This window comes from Chiloscyllium plagiosum, chromosome 7 (genome assembly GCF_004010195.1).
Source record: "Chiloscyllium plagiosum isolate BGI_BamShark_2017 chromosome 7, ASM401019v2, whole genome shotgun sequence".
Lineage (NCBI taxonomy): Eukaryota > Metazoa > Chordata > Chondrichthyes > Orectolobiformes > Hemiscylliidae > Chiloscyllium > Chiloscyllium plagiosum.
Window position 1 is genome coordinate 58,758,153 of NC_057716.1, and position 6,000 is coordinate 58,764,152.

The following is a 6,000-nucleotide window of genomic DNA, read 5'->3' on the forward strand; positions in this document are numbered from 1 at the left end:
TTGTGCCAATCAAGCGGATATGAAAAATGTGCATATTCAGAAACATGAAATAAAAATGGAAATCTAGCTGCAAGAATTCCAGAGATACTTCTCTGCTCAGTAGTAAGAATTTGAAACTGACTGATTTGTTGAAATAAATAACAAGTACAGTTATGTGAAGTTAGATACGTATGGGGAGGAAGGGGGAGAAAGATATGTTGAATGGTGAAGGTTCATGTGGACCATAAGTATCTGCATAAACTTGTTGGGAGAAATGACAGTTCTGATGTAAATTTATCAGCCCAGCTCTGCATCCTGTCACTGTCCCATTGGAACCTACAACAGCCCTTCACACTATCCACAACTCCTCCAACCTTCCTGTCATCGGCAAACTTACTATCCCACCCTTCCGACTTCCTCATCCAAGTCATTTAAAAAAATCACAAAGAACAGAGGTCCCAAAACAGATCCCTGTGGAACACCACTGGTCACCAAGCTTCAGGCTGAATACCTTCCATCCTCTGTCTTCTATGAGCCAGCCAGTTCAGAGTCAAATTTCCCTGTATTCCATACCTTCTCTCTGAATTAACCTACCATGGGGAATCTTATCAAATGCCTTGCTAAAATCCAAAAACATCACATCCACTGCTCTACCTTCAATGTGTTTTTGTCACATCCTCAAAGAATTCAACAAGACTTGAGGCATGACCTCTCAAAGCCATGCTAACTATCTCTAATCAATCTCTGTTTTTCCAAATAACCATAAATCCTTTCTCTCAGAATCCTTTCCAATAATTTGCCCACCACCGACATAAGACTGATTGGCCTGAAATTCCCAGGGTTATCCAAATTCCCTTTCTTGAATGAGGGAATACCATTTGCCACCCTCCAATCATCTGGCCCTACTCCAGTGGACAGGTGCGGACACGAAGATCATCGTCAAAGATGCAGCAATCTCTTCCCTCACTTCCAGTAGAAACCTTGGATATATCCCATCTGGCCCAGGGGACTTATCCATCCTCATGGTTTTCAAAATTTCCAGCACATCCTCCTTCTTAACACAAGATGTTGTGAAACTTGAAAGGGTTCAGAAAAGATTTACAAGGATGTTGCCAGGGTTGGAGGATTTGAGCTATAGGGAAAGCCTGAACAGACTGTTGTCCCTGCAGCGTCGGAGGCTGAAGGGGGACCTTATAGAGGTTTACAAAATTATGAGGATAAATAGACAAAGTCTTTTCTCCAGCATCAAGGAATCCAGAACTAGAGGGCATTGGTTTAGAGACCTAAGGGGCAGCTTTTCCATGCAGAGGGTGGTACGTGTATGGAATGAGTTGCCAGAGGAAGTGGTGGAGGCTGGTAAAATTGCAACATTTAAGAGGCATTTGGATGAGTATATGAATAGGAAGGGTTTGGAGGGATAAGGGCCAGGTGCTGGCAGGTGAGACGAGATTGGGTTGGGATATCTGGTTGGCATGGACAGATTGGACTGACGGGTCTGTTTCCACGCTGTACATCTCTATGACTATTAACCTGTTCGAACAGATCAGCCTGCTTCACACTGTCCTCACAAATTTAGTGAATACTGAAACAAAGTATTTATTAAAGATCTCCTCCGACTTCAGGCACAAGTTTGTCCGCTATCCCCGATCGGCCCAAACCACACTCTGGCCTCTCTCTTGTTCCTCACATAAGTGTAGAATGCCTTGGGGTTTTCCTTAATCCTATCCGCCAAGGCTTTATCATGCCCCCTTGGAGCTCTTCTAAGTCCATACTTCAGTTCCCAATTTATGCTCCATAGTTCCTGCCTAATAGCATTGTAATTCCCACTCCCCCAATTAAATACTTTCCCACATTGTCTGCTCCGGTCCCTCTCCATGACTAGAATAAAGGTCAGGGAATTGTGATCACGATCAATGAAATGCTCTCCCAATGAAACATCGGACACCTGGCATGGTCCGTTGCCAAGTACCAAATCCAATAATGGCCTCTCCTCTAGTCGGCATATCTACATATTGAGTTAGGAATTCTTCCCAGACACACCTATCCAAGTCTGCTCCAAGCAAACCATTTGCACTAAAGATATTCCAACCATTATTAGGAAGTTAAAGTGTCCCATGACAACAACCCTTTTACCTCTGCACCTTTCCAAAATTTGCCTCCCAGTCTGCTCTTCAGTGTTTTTGTTGCTATTGTGGAACGGGGGTCTATAGAAAACTCCCAATAAAGTGACTGCTCCTATCCTTTTTCTGACTTCCACCCACACTGATTCATTAGACAAACCTTCCTCAATGACCTCCCTTTCTGCAGCTGTGATACTATCCCTCATTAGCAATGCCACTCCCCCACCTCTTTTACCTCCCTCCCTATCCTTTTGAAACATCTAAACCCCAGAACATCCAACAACCATTCTTGCCAACTGTGATATCTAAGTCTCTGTAATGGCCACAGCATCTCAACTGCTTAGAATTCCATCACTTGGCTATGAGCTGGTTTGTGTCAAATTTCTGGGCTTATATATAGTGGAAACATCATCTTTGTCTCCCTTATCAAATCCCATTAGTTTGAAGAATTCTATCAAGTTATCTTCTCAGTTTTCCCTTCCAGAGAAAACTAGCTCAGTTTGCTCAACCTTGCCTGATAATTATACCCTCCTAGTTAGAGTATCAGCCTTATAAATTTGCTTCAATAATCTTTTAGTAATTATGGAGGCCAGAATTGTGCAAGTAATACAAGCAGGATATACATAAATTCAATTCTATACAAAATTTAAAACCTTTGTGCTTTTCAACCCTATCCCTTTGGGGGTGAATTCTTTGTTTCTCTTTCATTTTTTATGGTTATGTTAACCTACAATCTTGTGAAACTATAACCCCAAATCCTTAAGGCATCGACCTCTGAGACTCATCCCATCCACACTTTCTTCGTCATTATGCTATTTTATAACCACCCCACACTCATCTGTGCTGATAGTCATTTTGTTCTCTTCAGTACATACCTACTTCCTTTTGAAAATTATTGAATCAACATGCAAAATCATGCAGGCATTGTATCCCCGATCAAAATGCATTATATGTAAAAGAAAGTTTCTTCATATCCTCCAGTTTTTTTCACGGATTACCTTGTGCTAGCTTCTTCTTACTTATTCTTCAATCTGTTTATGATTTTGAATATCTTTACCAAATCTCCAAAAACATCAGTTTTAACTCCTTTCATCATGAAACAGAAGCATTTCATACATTTCTACCATTCCAGTGAATCTCCTCTGCATACTGATACACTAAGGATTCACTAGATCTATCCTGTCTATACCTGACATTTGCTTCCTTCTTTTTCTTAAGTCATCCAGCTTTCCCTACACCTAGCAGCCTTTCCTTTCACCCTAATAGGGATATATTTTCTCTGGATTCTCATTATCTCATTTCTGAAGGCTTCCCATTTTCCAGCTGTCCCTTCACCTGTGAATATCTGCCCCCAATCAGCTTTTGAAAGTTCTTGCCTAATGCCGTCAAAATTGGCCTTTCTCCAATTTAGAACTTCAACTTTTAGATCTGGTCTATCCTTTTTCATCACTATTTAAAATGTAATGGAATTATGGTCGCTGGCCCCAAAGTGCTCCCTATTGACACCGCAGTCACCTGCCCTGCGTTATTTCCCAAGAGTAGGTACATCCACATACTGAATCAGAAAAATGTTCTTGTTCACACTTAACAAATTCCTCTCCATCTAAACTCTTAACACTATGGCAGTTCCAGTCTATGTCTGGAAAGTTAAAATCCCCTACCATAACCACCCTATTATTCTTACAGATAGAACATAGAACATTACAGCGCAGCCTTGATGTTGTGCCGACCTGTCATACCAATCTGAAGCCCATCGAACCTATACTCTTCTACGTACGTCCATATGCTTGCCCAATGACAACTTAAATGTAATTAAAGTTGGCAAATCTACGACAGTTGCAGGCAAAGCATTCCATATCCTTACTACTCTCCGAGTAAAGAAACTACTTCTGACATCTGTCCTATAATATCACCCCTCAATTTAAAGCTATGCTCCCTCATGCTCGCCGTCACCATTCTTGGAAAAAGGCTCTCCCTGTCCACCCTATCTAACCCACTGATTATCTTATCTGTCTCTATTAAGTCACCTCTCAACCTTCTTCTCTCTAACGAAAACAGCCTCAAGTCCCTCAGCCTTTCATCTTAAGACCTTCCCTCCATACCAGGCAACATCCTAGTAAATCTCCTCTGCACCCTTTCCAAAGTTTCCACATCGTTCTTATAATGCGGTGACCAGAACTGTACACAATACTCCAAGTGCAGCTGCACCAGAGTTTTGTACAGATGCAGCAGAGCCTCATGCTTCCGGAACTCTGCCCCTCTATTAATAAAAGCTAAAACACTATGCCTTCTTAACAACCCTGTCAATCTGGGTGGCAACTTTCAAGGATCTATGTACCTGGACACCAAGATTTCCTGCTCATCTACACTACCAAGAATCTTACCAATAGCCCAGTTCTTTGCATTCCGGTTACTCCGATCAAAGTGAATCACCTCACACTTGTCCGCATTAAACTCCATTTGCCACCTCTCAGCCCAGCTCTGCAGCTTATCTATGTCTCTCTGTTACCTACAACATCCTTTGTCACTATCCACAACTCCAGCGACCTTAGTGTCGTCTGCAAATTTACTAACCCACCCTTCTACGCCCTCATCCAGGTAGTTTATAAAAATGACGAACAGCAGTGGACCCAACACCAACCCTTGCGGTACACCACTGGTAACTGGACTCCAGGATGAACATTTCCCATCCACCACCACCCTCTGTCTTCTTTCAGCAAGCCAATTACTGATCCAAACTGCTATATCTCCCACAAACCCATTCCTCCGCATTTTGTACAATAGCCTATTGTGGGGAACCTTATCGAACGCCTTGTTGAAATCCATATATACCACATGAACCGGTTTACTCTCATCTACCTGTTTGGTTACCTTCTCAAAGAACTCAATAAGGTTTGAGAGGCACGACCTACCCTTCACAAAACCGTGCTGACTATCCCTAATCAAATTATTCTTTTCTAGATGATTAGAAATCCTATCTCTTATAACCTTTTCCAACCTTTACCAACAACTGAAGTAAGGCCCACTGGTCTATAATTACCTGGGTTGTCTCTACTCCTTCTTGAACAGGGGAACCACATTTGCTATCCTCCAGTCTTCTGGCACTATTCCTGTCGACAATGACGACCTAAAGATCAATGCCCAAAGGCTCGGCAATCTCCTCTCTGGCTTCCCAGAGGATCCTCGGATAAATCCCATCCGGCCCAGGGGACTTATCTATTTTCACACTCTGCAGGATTTCTAATACCACTTCCTTGCTAACCTCAATCCCACCTAGTCTAGTAGCCTGTATCTCAATATTATCCTCGACAACATTGTCGTTTTCTAGAGTGAATACGGTCAAAAAATATTCATTTAGTGCTTCCCCTGTCTCCTCTGACTCCACACACAACTTCCCACTACTGTCCTTGATTGGCCATAATCTTACTCTCCACCGCATCTCTTCCACTTCCCGCTCCTCCGCCCTTGAGCCCCGCCCCTCCAACCGCCACCAGGACAGAACCCCACTGGTCCTCACCTACCACCCCACCAATCTCCATGTACAGCGCATCATCCGCCGTCATTTCCGCCACCTCCAAACGGACCCACCACCAAGGATATATTTTCCCACCCCTCCCCTATCAGCTTCCCGTAGAGACCACTCCCTCCGCGACTCCCCTACCAGATCCACACCCCCCACCGACCCAACCACCACTCCCGGCACCTTCCCTTGCAACCGCAGGAGGTGCAACACTTGCGCCCACACCTCCCCCCTCACTTCTCTCCAAGGCCCCAAGGGAAACTTCCATATCCGCCACAGATTCACCTGCACCTCCACCCACATCATCTACTGCATCCGCTGCAGCCGGTGTGGCCTCCTCTATATTGGGGAGACAGGCCCCCTACTTGCGGAGCGATTCAG

The 6,000-nt window shown here is 43.8% G+C and overlaps 1 protein-coding gene across 3 annotated transcripts in view; it reads right to left on the minus strand.

Annotated features, from left to right (window-relative positions):
- Positions 1–6,000, minus strand: part of wdsub1 (WD repeat, sterile alpha motif and U-box domain containing 1) — a 50,520-nt gene that overhangs the window by 34,580 nt on the left and 9,940 nt on the right. The window lies entirely within an intron of this gene.